The sequence below is a fragment of the Phyllobates terribilis genome, unplaced genomic scaffold (assembly GCF_046119375.1).
Source record: "Phyllobates terribilis strain yellow unplaced genomic scaffold, ASM4611937v1 Scaffold_4__5_contigs__length_816908805, whole genome shotgun sequence".
Classification (NCBI taxonomy): Eukaryota; Metazoa; Chordata; class Amphibia; order Anura; family Dendrobatidae; genus Phyllobates; species Phyllobates terribilis.
The window spans coordinates 494452829-494467958 of NW_027362764.1; positions in this window are offsets into that span (position 1 = coordinate 494452829).

Below are 15130 nucleotides of genomic sequence, written 5' to 3' on the forward strand. Positions count from 1 at the left end.
CCACCTGCTCTCAGACATAACATTACATTACTGTGGAAAACCAGACCCCTGGGGTGCCACATTCCCCCCTAGTGAAATTTAGTACTCCGGGACTAAACACATTTAGAAAAACATAACAAAGTATAACAATAACAATACTATAAGGAAAACACATAAGATGGTTACGGCGTGTCCGCAACCGGATGCAGTCTTTGAAGAAAAGCAAAGGTGTCCATTTCACCAACACAGGGAGACGTAACCAGGTAGGGGTCTGTCCTACCCCGAGTCCTTAACAGTCTCTAGTCCATCCTGGGTTACGCTCCAACTATATACAAGGATTCCCGGTAAATCCACAAAGGTTTCCTAAAAACAACTGGAAACACAAAATTATACACAAGCAACAATACACAGATAAACATAAATAAAACTATTTTTACACTTCAAATTCTCCAGCGTGCGGGTAACTGGCCTCTAGTGGCCCTAGTGGACCTACGGAGCTGACTGTCTGGCCCTGAACTACAGGGTGTAGGAGCTGTCAAGGGTAAACTGGGCAGCTGTCTACCGGCTCTTTGTCTCACTAGGGGTACGGCAGGCTCACTATAAGCAGAGGGTTGATTCTCCTGTTCTACTTGTGTGGAGTCTTCTGCCTCCTGGACCGGCTGTTCTTCCAGCTCTACCCGTTGCTCCGTAGGTGCTTGGGATGCTGGTTGGAGGAAGGTGAGTACGGGTACCACAACTGCACCATTGACTTGAGTCCAAGACCGAGGGAAGTCCCCGAGCACAGTACTAACCATATCTTCCCTTTCCTCTACGGGTCGATGGTCTTCTTGTTCCTCTTCAGGGTTCCTCAGTTGTTCGGGACACTTCTTCAGGTGGTCCCGGGATACAATGGCTGTGGTTTCCCCTCCGTCTTTACTGATGGTACAAACCTTCGGGTTCTCGTGGCTTGAGGGCAGTACGGTGTACGGGTCCTTCTCCCACTGGTCGTCCAACTTGTGGAGCCGTCTCTTCCTCTTCAAGACCTGCTCTCCGGGTACCAGGGGAACAGCGGGAGCATACTGGTTGTAAGTTTTCTCTTGTCTTTCCCTAGCCTGACAGAGACTTCGCTCCACGCTCTCCTGTACTCTCCGGTACTGCTGCTGCCTCTCTGTGTCCCAGTCTGTTTCTGGTGAAGTGTCCTCAGGTGTCAGGACTCCCATTTCCAGGTCAACAGGTAACTTACCAGGTCTCGCCCTCATTAGGTAAGCCGGGGTACAGTTGGTGGAACCTACCGGGATGTGGTTGTATAGGTCCACCAGATCGGGAAACTTCTCAGGCCACAGACTGCGTTCTTCCAGGGGCAATGTTTTTAGAAGATCCATTACCACCTGGTTCATTTTTTCACAAAGTCCATTAGTTTGCGGATGGTAGGGTGTCGTCCTTATCTTCCGGAAGCCATACAGATTGCAGAATTCCTGGAAGACCTCCGCTTCAAAGGCAGGTCCCTGGTCCGTCAGCACTTGGTCCGGGTACCCGTGTGGACGGCAGAAGTGCTGCTGGAAGGCTCTAGCTGCTGTTTGAGCCGTTAAGTCCTTGACGGGGACAACAACCAAGAACCGGGAGTAATGATCCACGATGGTTAACGCGTAGACGTAGCCACTTCTGCTTGGGGTCAGTTTTACATGATCCAAGGCTACCAGTTCCAACGGTTGCCGGGTGACGATGGACTGCAGGGGAGTCTTCTGGCTGGCCCGGTCCTTCCTTCTCAGATTGCACGGGCCACAGTCTCTGCACCACTTCTCGATGGTTCCCCTCATGCCTACCCAGTGGAACCGCTCGCGCAGCAGGAACTCCAGCTTTTTCCACCCGAAGTGTCCAGCTCCGTCGTGGTATGCCTCCATCACCATGGCTGCGTCTCTTCGTGGCACCACTACTTGCCAGAGTAGTTCATGCGTCCGGGAGTTGACCATTCTGCGGCACAACTTCCCCTTGTAAAGGAATAGTCGACTCTTCTCCGCCCATAGTTGTTTGGCTTCCTCCGGAGCGTCTGGTTCAAGGCGAGCCTCCGGCCGAGTCAGCATCTCCTTCACCAGTCGGACGGCAGGGTCGCTGTCTTGCGTTTCCGCCCAGTTGTAGTGGGGTAAGGGGTTCAACGTAGCAGCCTGCTTACCCCTTACCCGGTGGGAATACTGGATAGTCCCATGACGGTGGAACGCAGGGAGTTCAACTTCTTCCAGTCCCTCCGGATCTTCTTCTTCGTCCGGCAGGTTGGGCATCCTGGACAGGGCATCCGCGTTAGTATTGGAGCGTCCTGCCCGGTATTTAATTGTGAACTCGTAGTTGGACAGACGGGCCATCCACCTCTGCTCCAGGGCACCGAGTCTTGCCGTGTCCAGGTGTGTCAGCGGGTTGTTATCCGTGTACACGGTGAACCGGGAAGAAGCGAGGTAATGCTTAAAGCGCTCAGTGATTGCCCATACTACGGCCAGGAACTCTAACTTAAATGAGCTGTAATTCTCGGGGTTCCTTTCGGTGGGTCGCAGTTTTCGGCTGGCGTAGGCGATTACTCGTTCCTTCCCCTGCTGGATCTGGGACAGTACGGCTCCTAGCCCGATGTTACTGGCGTCGGTGTAGAGGATAAAGGGCTGGCTATAATCCGGGTACGCCAGGATTTCGTCCCCCGTGAGGGCCATCTTCAGCTGGCGGAAGGACTCTTCTTCCAGCTCTTCCCATTTGAAGGGCGGCTTCTGGTTCTTGGCCTTCCGGGACTGGCCTATCAGGAGGTCCTGCATAGGTGCTGCCTTTTTGGTGAAACCGGGAATAAACCTTCGGTAGTAGCCTACCAACCCGAGGAACTGCCGCACTTCTTTCACGCTGGAGGGGCTTGGCCATTCCTTAATTGCGGTGATTTTATCAGGGTCGGGAGCCACTCCGTCAGCGCTCACTACTAGTGTTGAGCGATACCTTCCGATATCAGGAAATATCGTATCGGATTGGATCGGGCCGATACCCAAAAAGTATCGGATATCGCCGATTCCGATACCGGAAACCAATGCAAGTCAATGGGACACAAATATCGGAATGAAAATAAACCCTTTCTTTCCTTGTAGGTTAATTCTACATGAAGTAAAACAACTAAGAATAATGTAGAATGACATGAAAAGCCGGCAATTCATCAGTGGCATTCACCGGTACCCGACAATTTACAACAGAAAGAATAGAGCTTCACACATAGATTAGATAGATAGAAACATGTCAGTCACATATATATGAAGTACAGTGACAGTGTTGCTTACTGTACTTGTCATTTAGTGTAAAGGATTTATTAAAAAAAATATTAGTGTTTTCGTGCACCGTCTCTTTAAAAAAGCCGGCCGGCAATTCAGCATCTGTACCCGACAATTTATAACAGACAGAATAGAGCTTCACACATAGATTAGATAGATAGAAACATGTCAGTCACATATATAAGAAGTACAGTGACAGTGTTGCTTACAGAACTTGTCATTTAGTGTAAAGGATTTATTTAAAAAAATAATAGTGTTTTCATGCACCGTCTCTTTAAGAAAGCCGGCCGGCAATTCAGCATCTGTACCCGACAATTTAGAATAGAAGGAATAGAGAATCACACATAGATTAGATAGATAGAAACATGTCAGTCACATATATATGAAGTACAGTGACAGTGTTGATTACTGTACTTGTCATTTAGTGTTAAAATAAAGGATTTATTTAAAAAAAAATTGGCGTGGGGTTCCCCTTAATTTTAGGCTCTAGCGGAGGTTAAGCAGACAGCTGGGGCAAATGTTTGAAGCCTGGGAAGGGGGTAATACCCACGGAGCTTCCCAGGCTACTAATATCAGCCCCCAGCTGAATACCTAGCCTTTACTAGCTATTAAAATGGGGGACCCCCCCAAAAAAATGACGTGGGGTCCCCCCTAATTTAATAGCTAGCACAGGCTAGGCAGACAGCTGGGGGCTGATATTAATAGCCCAGGAAGGGTGCCATGAATATTGGCCCCCTCCCAGGCTAGAAACACCAGCCGTCAGCCGCCCCAGAAATGGCGCATCCATAGGATGCGCCAATTCTGGCACTTAGCCTCGCTCTTCCACGCTGCCCTGGTGCGGTGGCAGGGGGTAATAGGGTTGGGGTTGATGTCAGCTTATAATGCCAGCTGACATCAAGCCCAGGTTAGTAATGGAGAGGCGTCTATAAGACACCCCCATTACTAACCCCATAGTCAAAGTTAAAAGAAAACACAAACACCCAGAGTAAAGTCCTTTAATTGAAATAAAGACACAATTCTTTATTGTTCTAAATTAAACCATACTTACCATCACGCCCATTCCAGCTGAAGCCAACGATCTCCTGCAATAAAAGAAAAATAATAAAGCAACCTCATCCTTACCTTTCGATGGTTCCCAGGACAGCTCCAGCTCTGCTACATCGAGATGACAGGCTGGACCGCAGCAGAAAGCTGCCATCCAGCCTGTCATCCCGCAGACACTGAGAAGCGCAGGCATGCTTGCGCTCCTCAGTGTCTCTCTGTGACGTCATCCAGATGAGCCGAGTTCATGTCCAATGAACTCAGCTCACCTCATGCACGTCACTGACAGCGTGGGAAAATTCTCCTGCACTCAGCGCTTCAGCGTGAGAATTCTCCCACGCTGTCAGTGACATACATGAGGTGAGGTCATGTCCAATGAACTCAGCTCACCTCATGCACGTCACTGACAGCGTGGGAAAATTCTCACGCTGAAGTGCTGAGTGCAGGAGAATTTTCCCACGCTGTCAGTGACGTACATGAAGTGAGCGGAGTTCATTGGACATGACCTCGGCTCATCTGGATGCCGTCACAGCCAGACACTGAGGAGTGGAAGTATGCCTGCGCTTCTCAGTGTCTGCGGGATGACAGGATGGATGGCAGCGTTCTGCTGCGGTCCAGCCTGTCATCTCGATGTAGCAGAGCTGAAGCTGTCGTGGGAGCCATGGAAAGGTAAGGATGAGGTTGCTTTATTATTTTACTTTTATTGCAGGAGATCGTTGGCTTCAGCTGGAATGGGCGTGGTGGTAAGTATGGTTTAATTTAGAACAATAAAGAATTGTGTGTTTATTTCAATTAAAGGACTTTTTTCTGGGTGTTGTGTTTTTTTAAATACTTTACTAGAAATTCATGGTGGTCATGTCTAATATTGGCGTGACCCCATGAATTTTGGGCTTAGGGCCAGCTGATAATGCCAAGCTGGCCTTAACCCCTTTATTACCCAGTGAGCCACCGCACCAGGGCCCTGGATGAGTTGGGTACAGCGCCAGAAGATGGCGCTTCTATGAACGCGCCATTTTCTGGGGCGGCTGCGGACTGCAATTTGCAGCGGGGGTGGCCCAGAAAGCTTGGGTCTCCCTGCGCTGCGGATTCCAGCCCCCAGCTGCCTAGTTGTATCTGGCTGGGCACAAAAATAGGGCGAAGCCCCACGCATTTTTTTTTAAAATTATTTCATGAAATTCATGGAATAATTAAGAAAAAAAGGGCTTCCCTATATTGTTGTGTCCAACCAGGTACAAATAGGCAGCTGGTGGTTGGGGGCAGCCCATTCCTGCCTGCTGTACCTGGCTGGACACAAATATAGTGCGAAGCCCCACGTCAATTTTTTTTTAATTATTTCATGAAATAATTTTTTTAAAAAAGGGCTTCCCTATATTGTTGTGTCCGGCCAGGTACAAATAGGCAGCTGGTGGTTGGGGGCAGCCTGTTCCTGCCTGCTGTACCTGGCTGGACACAAATATAGGGCGAAGCCCCACGTCAATTTTTTTTAAAATAAGTCCTTTATTTTAACACTAAATGACATTTGAGGAGTTAATAAAGATGCAGTCCCTAAATTATTATTTATTTTTTAATTAATTTTTCCCAAAACTTTTGACGTGGGCTTCGCCATATTTTTGTATGCCAGCCAGGTACAGCATCCAGCTTCTATGAACGCGCCATTTTCCGGGGTGGCTGCGCACTGCAATTTTCAGCGGGGGGAGGGGGGGGGGCAGAAAGCTTGGGCCTCCCTGCGCTGCAGATTCCATCCCCCAGCTGCCTAGTTGTACCTGGCTGGACACAAAAATAGGGAGAAGCTTCACGTATTTTTTTTTTTTAATTATTTCATGAAATTCATGAAATAATTAAGAAAAAAAGGGCTTCCCTATATTGTTGTGTCCAACCAGGTACAAATAGGCAGCTGGTGGTTGGGGGCAGCCCGTTCCTGCCTGCTGTACCTGGCTGGACACAAATATAGTGCGAAGCCCCACGTCAATTTTTTTTAAATCATTTCAGGAAATTCATGAAATAATTTAAAAAAATTGATGTGGGGCTTCGCCCTATATTTGTGTCCAGTCAGGTACAGCAGGCAGGAACGGGCTGCCCCCAACCACCAGCAGCCTATTTGTACCTAGCCGGACACAACAATATAGGGAAGCCCTTTTTTTCTGAATTATTCCATGAATTTCATGAATTTAAAAAAAAAAAAACGTGGAGCTTCGCCCTATTTTTGTGTCCAGCCAGGTACAACTAGGCAGCTGGGGGCTGGAATCTGCAGCGCAGGGAGGCCCAAGCTTTCTGGGCCCCACCCGCTGCAAATTGCAGTCCGCAGCCGCCCCGGAAAATGGCGCGTTCATAGAAGCGCCATCTTCTGGCGCTGTACCCAACTCATCCAGGGCCCTGATGCGGTGGCTCACTGGGTAATAAAGGGGTTAAGGCCAGCTTGGCATTATCAGCTGGCCCTAAGCCCGAAATTCATGGGGTCACGCCAATATTAGACATGACCACCATGAATTTCTAGTAAAGTATTTAAAAAAAACACAAACACCCAGAAAAAAGTCCTTTAATTGAAATAAACACACAATTCTTTATTGTTCTAAATTAAACCATACTTACCATCACGCCCATTCCAGCTGAAGCCAACGATCTCCTGCAATAAAAGAAAAATAATAAAGCAACCTCATCCTTACCTTTCCATGGCTCCCACGACGGCTCCAGCTCTGCTACATCGAGATGACAGGCTGGACCGCAGCAGAACGCTGCCATCCAGCCTGTCATCCCGCAGACACTGAGAAGCGCAGGCATACTTCCACTCCTCAGTGTCTGGCTGTGACGGCATCCAGATGAGCCGACAATGAACTCGGCTCACCTCATGTACGTCACTGACAGCGTGGGAGAATTCTCCTGCACTCAGCGCTTCAGCGTGAGAATTTTCCCACGCTGTCAGTGACGTGCATGAGGTGAGGTCATGTCCCATGAACTCGGCGCACCTCATGCACGTCACTGACAGCGTGGGAGAATTCTCACGCTGAAGCGCTGAGTGCAGGAGAATTTTCCCACGCTGTCAGTGACGTGCATGAGGTGAGCTGAGTTCATTGGACATGACCTCGGCTCATCTGGATGACGTCACAGAAAGACACTGAGGAGCGCAAGCATGCCTGCGCTTCTCAGTGTCCGCGGGATGACAGGCTGGATGGCAGCGTTCTGCTGCGGTCCAGCCTGTCATCTCGATGTAGCAGAGCTGAAGCTGTCCTGGGAACCATGGAAAGGTAAGGATGAGGTTGCTTTATTATTTTACTTTTATTGCAGGAGATCGTTGGCTTCAGCTGGAATGGGTGTGGCGGTAAGTATGGTTTAATTTAGAACAATAAAGAATTGTGTCTTTATTTCAATTAAAGGACTTTTTTCTGGGTGTTTGTGTTTTTTTTAAATACTTTACTAGAAATTCATGGCGGTCATGTCTAATATTGGCGTGACCCCATGAATTTCGGGCTTAGGGCCAGCTGATAATGCCAAGCTGGCCTTAACCCCTTTATTACCCAGTGAGCCACCGCACCAGGGCCCTGGATGAGTTGGGTACAGCGCCAGAAGATGGCGCTTCTATGAACGCGCCATTTTCCGGGGCGGCTGCGGACTGCAATTTGCAGCGGGTGGGACCCAGAAAGCTTGGGTCTCCCTGCGCTGCAGATTCCAGCCCCCAGCTGCCTAGTTGTACCTGGCTGGACACAAAAATAGGGCGAAGCGCCACACATTTTTTTTTTTAATTATTTCATGAAATTCATGGAATAATTAAGAAAAAAAGGGCTTCCCTATATTGTTGTGTCCGGCTAGGTACAAATAGGCAGCTGGTGGTTGGGGGCAGCCCGTTCCTGCCTGCTGTACCTGGCTGGACACAATTATAGGGCGAAGCCCCACATAATTTTTTTTTAATTATTTCATGAATTTCCTGAAATAATTAAAAAAAAATTGACGTGGGGCTTCACACTATATTTGTGTCCAGCCAGGTACAGCAGGCAGGAACGGGCTGCCCCCAACCACCAGCTGCCTATTTGTACCTAGCCGGACACAACAATATAGGGAAGCCCTTTTTTTCTTAATTATTCCATGAATTTCATGAAATAATTAAAAAAAAAAAAACGTGGAGCTTCTCCCTATTTTTGTGTCCAGCCAGGTACAACTAGGCAGCTGGGGGATGGAATCTGCAGCGCAGGGAGGCCCAAGCTTTTTGCCCTCCCCCCCCCCGCTGAAAATTGCAGTCCGCGGCCGCCCCGGAAAATGGCGCGTTCATAGAAGCTGGATGCTGTACCTGGCTGGCATACAAAAATATGGCGAAGCCCACGTCAAAAGTTTTGGGAAAAATTTATTAAAAAATAAATAATAATTTAGGGACTGCATCTTTATTAAGTCCTCAAATGTCATTTAGTGTTAAAATAAAGGATTTATTTAAAAAAAAAATGGCGTGGGATCCCCCATAATTTTAGTCTCTAGCGGAGGTTAAGCAGACGGCTGGGGCAGATGTTTGAAGCCTGGGAAGGGGGTAAAACCCACGGAGCTTCCCAGGCTACTAATATCAGCCCCCAGCTGAATACCTAGCCTTTACTAGCTATTAAAATGGGGGACCCCCCAAAAAAAAATGACGTGGGGTCCCCTCTATTTTAATAGCTAGCAAAGGCTAGGCAGACAGCTGGGGGCTGATATTAATAGCTCAGGAAGGGTGCCATGAATATTGGCCCCCTCCCAGGCTAGAAACACCAGCCGTCAGCCGCCCCAGAAATGGCGCATCCATAGGATGCGCCAATTCTGGCACTTAGCCTCGCTCTTCCACGCTGCCCTGGTGCGGTGGCAGGGGGTAATAGTGGTGGGGTTCATGTCAGCGCCAGCTGCCATGAAGCCCAGGTTAGTAATGATGGCCGTCTATATGACACCCCCATTACTAACCTACAAAGTGTTAAAAAGAAAAAACACACTACACCCAGAAAAAAATAATTTATTTGAAATAAAACACCATTTTATTTAATTCTTAGTTTACTAAAAAAAAAATAGTTACCTGTCCACGTTCCTGCGCTGATCTCCCATGCACAGCTGTCACATCTGGAGATGGTGACAGCTGTGCATGGCTGCTGTAAGCTCACGCTGCCGGGAACACGTCCGCTCCCGGCAGCGGGAGCCACTGACTGAGGTCACCGGAGTGCATTCAGGCAGCGCAGCTCCGGAGACCTCCTTTACGGCAGTGCTGTACCGTGGGAATTTCTCACGATACAGCAGTGCCGTAAAGGAGCTAACCGGAGCAGCGCTGCCTGAACTCCGGTGAACCCTTACGGCCCCGTCATTCTAGCGGCGGCAGCGGTTCAGAGCGGTCACATTCTATGTGGCTGCTCTGAACTGGAGATCTTCGTGGGACACTCGTGGACTACTACGGAGGGGTAAGGATAAGGTTGTGGTTTATTATTTTATATTTTATTACAGGAGATCGATGGCTTCGGGGAATTAGGTGTCTTGGTGAGTATAGGTGTAGTTTTTTATTTTTTACTTTATTTTAGGTGGCGATCGGCGGGGACAGGTAATGTATGAACTAATTTCTTTTAGGTAACCACTGGCCACCAATGACATGTATTTAACATTTATTGGGGACACAGTAGGGCAATTTAAATAGCAGGATCAGGCTGATGGGAACTACTGCTCCCATCGAGCTGATCCTGCTGGCAGGAGTGGACGGGGGACAGACATAGGCCGATGGGAGTAGTAGTGTCACATCGGCCTATGTCTGCCCGCACACACACCCGCACACACACCCGCACACACACACCCCGCACACACACCCGCACACACACCCCGCACACACACACACCCCGCACACACTAATCATGACGGGTCCGGGAGGTGAGGCTGACCTGTGCGGCCGTGGGAAAGTTGATGTGAGTTCATGCAGTCAAGCATGAACTCACATGAACCCTCTGAGGGCACCGCGGCTACTTCAAATGAACAGCTGATCGGCATCACCTGATACCTCAGCTGTTCATTTGAAATAACCGGCGGGAAAGCGCAGCACAGAACGGGAAAGCCGGCGGTGAAGTCTTTTCACTGCCGGCTTCCCCGCCCGGGTCCTTCGCTCCTTGGTGCTGCGCTCCCCGCCCGGTCCTAATTTACGATCGGGATGGGAGGTGGCGAGGGGAGCGGAGGATCGGGGTGGGAGGCTGCGGGGAAGCAGTATGGGGCTGCGTGATTGTTTAAAAGCCGGCGGCTTTTAAACAATCAGGAGAATTCTCCCACGCTGGGATGGCATTCTGATGACAAGCTGGATCGCAGCTGAGCGCTGCCATCCAGCTTGTCATCCTTCAGAGACACTGCAGAGCGCAGGCATTATGGGAACTTCCGATTCCGGTATTCGATATTATAAAAGTATCGGAATTAAGTATCGGAATTCCGATACAGTGAATATCGGCCGATACCCGATATTTCAGTATCGGAATGCTCAACACTACTCACTACGTGTCCCAGGTACTGCACCTTTGGTTTCAGGAGGTGACACTTGGAGGGTTTCACCTTTAGGCCGTAACTCGCCAGAGCCTCGAACACTTCCGCCAGGTGTTTCAGGTGGTCCTCATACGTCTTGGAATATACGATGACGTCGTCCAGGTACAACAGGACCGTCTCGAAGTTTCTGTGGCCCAGACAACACTCCATTAGGCGTTGGAAGGTTCCTGGTGCGTTGCAGAGTCCGAACGGCATGCAGGTGAACTCGCTAAGTCCCATCGGGGTGGTGAATGCGGTCTTCTCCCGGTCCGCCTCTGCTACAGGAACCTGCCAGTACCCGCTAGTGAGATCCAAGGTAGAGAAGAAGTTAGCAGATCTTAAAGCAGCCAATGACTCCTCTATCCTTGGTAAGGGGTACGCATCCTTGTGTGTGATACGGTTGATTTTCCGGTAATCTACACACATCCTCATGGTGTTGTCTTTCTTTTTGACTAAAACTAATGGGGCTGCCCAGGGGCTACAACTATCCCGGATTACCCCAGCCTCCTTCATGTCTCTAAGCATCCCCTTGGCGTGTTGGTAATGTGCAGGGGGTACGGGTCGATACCTCTCTTTTATGGGAGGATGATCTCCCGTGGGGATGCGATGTTCTACCCCCTTGACTCGCCCGAAGTCTAACGGGTGTTTACTAAACACTCTCTCATACTCTTGAACCACCCGATAGACTCCTTGTTTCTGATGTGAGGGAGTGGAGTCAGTACCCAGATGTAGTTGCTGACACCAGTCCTCCATGTCTTTCTTAGAGCCGTTACCTTCCTCCGGGTGAGATGGAGGCAAGGGTTCCACAGATTGTATAGAATTTTGATTAGTGATATATAATTTGGCTAGCGTGGCATACCGGGGCAGGTACACTTCCCTCTCCCCGATATTTATTATGCGAACGGGCACCCTCCCATGGCGTACATTGACGACCCCCCGTGCTGTCAAAATGGTGGGCCTACTGTCTGAGTAAACTGGTTCTACCATTGCCTGGTAATCTCTACCTCTCAGACCAATAGCTGCCCGGCACCAAATCATCATTTCACTTTTTGGGGGCATGGCAATAGGAAAAGGGTCACACATTCTTACGCTACCAATCTCACCGCCGGAGAGTTCCACTTGTTGCCGTTGCATCAGTGCCCGGATCTCTTTCTGGAGCACCCGCTGCTCGCCGGAGCTGGCATTCTTGGCAACCTGCTGTAAAAGGAAAATCACCTCTGCAAGACAATTTTCAATTACATTAGTTCCTAGAGTTATTTTTGGGTGACTCTCATGTTTATCAATATCTACAATGATCAGTCCCTGTGCGGCCAGTTCGACTCTACCAATTTTGATGGTCACCTCTTTAAATCCGATCTGTGGCACGGGCTGACCATTGCTGGCGATGATACTCAAGTCGTCGTCGGGGTAGCGGGTAATATCCGAGTCATTCCAGTACTGCTTGAAGAGCACGTACGGGATGGTGGTGACCTGTGACCCGGTGTCCAGTAGGGCACTCATGGGAATGCCATCCAGTACCACAGGCAAGACTGGACGTCCTCCCACATATCTGTCGCGCCAGTTCGATGGGCCTGGTGATCTTTTTCCTGGGGGTTGGCCCTCTACCCCAGGTTGTGCCCGTTTAAAGAACAGTACCTTGCCATATGTCCGGGTTGATTGCAGCGGCGGCAGATGGGTCGTCCGTCCTCGCTGTATCGGTCACTGGGTCTTCCTCTGGCCGGTGGGGTCCTCCTTGGTCGACGCCACGGGATGTCCTCCGGTCCGGATGCCAGCTGGATCTTCCCTGGGGTGGAAACCTGTAAAGACTGCACAGTTCGGGTTAGCGCAGCAACGCTCTTAGCTAGCTCTTGGACCTGATGGTGTAGGTCTGGAGCCGGGTCATTGTCCAAAGCCTGCGCATCAGCTCCCACAGGCCCTGCCGACAAGGGCGCCGCCTCCTGGTGGTAAGTGATAGCTGGGCGCCTGTGGGTAACAACGCCACCCGGTGCTGGTTCTCGGAGCACCCGGATAGCTCTATCCTTGAACTGTGCAAAGTCCAGATGGGGATCCTGTAAGGCCATTGCCCGCAACTGGGTTCGGTGGGCATTGCAATATAAACCCTCTATAAATTGTTCAGTCAATAGCCTGTCCTCGTTCCCCACCCCATCAGGGTCGGTCTGCTTTATGGCCCTCAGGGCCTCTTGTAGGTTTAGTGCATAGTCCCTTATACTCTCATGCGCTCGCTGCTTGCACCCGTAGAATCTAAGCTTAATCTCGGCTGAGGTGCGGGTATCAAAGGTGTCCTTCAGCCGGGTTAGTATCCCTGCGACAGTCTTCCTCCCAGGTGGCCAGGATTTTACTTCCCTTTTGGCTGCCCCGGTTAGTTGGGCCACCAGTATGCTCACTTTTTGCTCTTCTGTGAGGGGGTACACCTGGAAGAGGCTATCCAGCTTTTCTCTAAAGTCATGCAGGGTATGTGACTCCCCTGAGTACTGGGGTAGCCAAGCTGCTCCCGGGATATAGGGCATGGTGAAGGGCATAACTGCAGCAGCGGTAGCGCTGGCGGGGGTTGAGGCAGTGAAGCTCTCCTCCGTATCCGACATCTTCCTCCCCCCTAGTGGACCGTGGCCTACCTTGCGATGATCCTCTTCCGTAGGCCGCGGCTCCGCAGTGGATCGTCAGGGTTGAGGACCTTCCGTCGCGCTCCTGTGACGTCGGCGTCTGCTGGGCTCCTTCCAGGACCTTACGCAACGTCCGGACGTGAGGCGGGGCTTCAGTTCTCGCGCGCTTTCGGAGTCCACGCCCCTCTTCTTCCCGCGCGGCGTCCTCAAGATGGCGTCCAATGGCGGGAAAACTCCACGGATGGCGGGAAGAAGGTAGAAGATGGCGCCGGATGGCGGGAAACCTTCACCACTGGTAAGTTTGAACAGTCTTTGCTTTTCAGGCACGCAGTACCCGGTGGTTGCGGGCACGAAATCCTGCCGACTACGCCAAAGGTTGACGCGCCCCTGGGCCTGTGTCGCGCTGCGGTGCGCACGCGGGAGCTTACCCGGAGCCGGATCCGTGGAGGGTTGTAGTCTCGTGGCGGTGACCCGGTCCGTGCCCAGGGAGTCAAACTGGACGGCAGTCTACTAGTAGTAGATGGTTGATGACTACGCCACCCGTTGAGTGCAGCCAGGAAGCTGCTGCTGCAGGGCAGACCGCTGAGGCCGGTGGTAGGATTGTGCAGCGTGATAGTATAACCCCCAACGGGAGGGGTATGGCCTCAGGGCAGCCGACGTGGATGATGGGGGTAGCAGGAACCACTCAGAGACGGTACGGTGTAGTTCAGGGTCTTTACTGGTAACAACGACAGACCCTCCCGGAGTACTTGCTAGCAAACGGGGCCTGGTCAGTCTTTGAGCAGATGGGATCTCCCCTGGCCAGGCGTAGTTGTAGGCCTCCCAAACTGACTGTACTCTTCTGGCTACCTTGCTAGAAGCTGATGTAAGTAGCCCACGTCCCTGAGTGTACCGTGTGGTGCTCACCCGTATGGCCGGTGACTCGGGGCCTTCTAATGGCTTCCGCTCCACGATGGCGGTGCTGGTCCCACGCGTGTGACCGTGCCTTCGGGCTTCTGGGCCAGAGGACCTGAAATCCCCTGCCTGACGGATTCTGCTGCTGGGTAGGAATTAGTCCCCACAGCCTCGGACTCCGGGTCCGGTAAAGAATCTTCTTAGTCAGGGCGAGCTCTGTAGCTGCCAGCCCCTGACTCCTTGTAACTCTGCTGTTTCCTATGCTGCTTCTTGTCTCCACTCTCCTTGTCTGACTCACCCTGCCTCAGCCCCGGGTTTATACAGGGGAAGTTCTTCCCCTCCCAAGACTGGGCAGGAGGTGTGGCATGCACAGGATCCCTGACCAAAGGACCTCCCACCTGCTCTCAGACATAACATTACATTACTGTGGAAAACCAGACCCCTGGGGTGCCACACATAGCACCCTCGTCCCCATCCTAGTATGCATGGCACCCCCATCCTGGTATGCATAGCATCCCCATCACCATCATTGTATGCATGGAACCCCCATCCCCATCCTGGTATGCATGGCACCCCCATCCCCATCACTGTGCACACAAAAAAATAAAAGGATTCTACTCACCTTCTTTCCTTCTGCTCCAGTGCTACGTCCTGTTCTGCAGCCAACAGCTGATCTCAGCATGTGAGCCGCGCATGACGTCACTGTAATGCGCCTTTAGACGCTGAAATCAGCTGCAGGAAGAGTCACTGCTCTCCATGACCGGACTATGGACATGGGGAGCAGTGACTATTCACTCTCCTTAACAGTGCGCACAGTGTGAGCCTCAATCGTGGCTCCTGAAACGGCTCGGCTATCACGTGTGC